A 2371-nucleotide genomic window follows, 5' to 3' on the forward strand; every position below is an offset into this window, starting at 1 on the left:
AACCCAACAGCCATACAGAGCGTAGCAATTAGCTCTCCTACAGCAATAAAAGAGCGCCTCCTCCCCACACGCTTGCCAACACACAGCGTTTCCAAGCTTTTTCATCTTTGTCCATCAGACTGATGAAAATTAGCATCTCAGTGAAGTTTTAATTTGCATTTTTCTAATTAAAAAGGAGGGCACTCATCTTTTCATGAGCTCAGGAGCTGCTTGTAGGTCCTTTCCTTGGAGCTACCGATCCGTGCCTATGCTGGGTTTTCTAGAGGGTTATTGGTCTGTTCCCAAACAATCCGTAAGGGCCACTTAGTGTCCTATCACAAAGGACTGAGTTCAGTACTACGTCCTTCTATGTAATTTGTCTTTTGACTTTGCTTTTGTCAAAGAAACTTTAAGAGTTGAATTTTTACAACTGCTGTATTTGTGGCAAGCTTAGCTAGGCCTTCTCCTAACCAGAATTTTTAAAGACTCCCTTGATCTTTCTAGTCATTTATGGCTTTTTGCACTGAAAACTAGTCAAATCCATTTGATCTAGTATGTTAGGTATGCACAATATGGATTTCTTCCGGGATGACTCAATGCCACGGGTTGAATATGTACAGATACTCTTCCTTTCGTAATTTTGAAAGACCTTTATGAGAGCTTACACCCCCATATGCATCTGGGTCCATATTTAGACCTTCTAATCAATGGCCTATTTATGTGCTAGTATTAAACTACTTTAACTTGTATAATTTTGTGTTCAGGAGTAGAAGTTTTCCTAGCTATTCTTGTTTTAATCATTCTACATGAACTTCAGGATCAGCTTGCCTTATGAGAAAAAAAGTCCTGTTGGGGACTTAAGTGGACACTAAATTCACAGCTTGACTTGTAGAACCCTATCTAAGAGAACATTACATCCTTCCCCACTTGCTCATGTCTCCCTCCGTCCTTCAGGAGATGGTTTACTTCAACTAGATCTTGCATATTTCTTTAAATTCTTACAAGCTTACCCACTGTTGCTATGCTAGATTCTCTGCCATCATATCCTACCTGGTTATGATCTCTACATATGAAAGCTATTGTGCTCTTTACAGGTTTTATTATAGGCAGCCATGTTTCTTAGCTCTCTTATTTCAATAATTCTTTGGGATTTTCCAAAGGAACAAGTTCATATTCTCTCACACATGATTTGGCTAGAATCATGTTCAACAGTTCATGATGATAGACATTCTCTAGGCATTCCTTTTCTACTAATATCTTAATATAAATCAAGTTTGTGCTTTCTGAACCACGTGTAAATGCCTGGAATAAACCCCACATGGTCTTCTTAGATTAGGATTTTAAAATGCTACTAATTGGTTAGCTAATTTACGGTGTCTGCACCAGGTTTTGTAAATGAAATTGATCTACAGGTTTTGTTATGTGCAGGCTATTATACTTATCAGTTCTATGATTAGGTCATAAAAGAATTTTGGAAGTTTTCCTTCTTTTATATGCTCTAGCACTACACTGCCCAACCTATTAAGTAGCCAACAGCAACATGTGGCTACTTAATTAAAATTGAATAGAATTAAAGTCCAGTCCCAAGAACCAGCTGCACTCGGTGCCGTGGCCGCACCGGGCAGCGCCGTCAGACCATTGCCATCACAGAAAGTGCTCATGGATGGCAGGGCTCCAGAAAAACTGAACAGGCAATCAAATCATTTGTTCTCTCGTGATAGGCTTTCAAGGAGTAAATCCTGAAGAAAGGTTTTGGGAAACGGGTGTTCAGATTTTCTACTTTTTCTCGAATTAGTTGTGATAACTTATAGATCCCTAGAAAGCTATGTAGTTCAATGAGGTATGGAAAAGTTTGAGGAAATAATTTAAGATTAAGAGAATTCTACCTATCACCTCTTCTGAGGACAAGACACCTGCTAGTCTGGAAAGATTAGGGGATGGTCAACAAGAGTCCCCTATTATTCAATCAAACACTACCCCGAAGGTATCTCCCAGATGTGACTGATGTCTACAATCCGTGTGCTTTAAGGAAGACTTCCCTGCATAACCTGAGGGAGCAGGATTCAATCAGCTGAAAGGCCTCCAGAGTGGAAGAGAGGCTTCCTGGAAGAAATTATCCTCTCACTGCAGTTTGGGCTCATCCAGTGTCCCAGCCCGCCCCTCCCAGGGATCCAGCCCCTGGACTCTAGACCTCCTCAGGCAGGCCTCACAATCATGGAAGCCGCTAGGTCTCTCCACTAGAATCCTGGCTGGTTTTTCTGTCCTTCCCCCCCCCCCCCCCCCCCCCAAAGGGACTGCTTCCATTTAATTTTAGTTTTATCATTTTCCTGTCTCCCAAATCATTCCTACATTTTTAAACTCCTCCACTTTGGCTCCCATAGAATTTTTTTTA

This window comes from Callorhinus ursinus, unplaced genomic scaffold (assembly GCF_003265705.2).
Source record: "Callorhinus ursinus isolate GAN/ISIS: 27379988/994484 unplaced genomic scaffold, GSC_fseal_2.0 scaffold88, whole genome shotgun sequence".
NCBI lineage: Eukaryota > Metazoa > Chordata > Mammalia > Carnivora > Otariidae > Callorhinus > Callorhinus ursinus.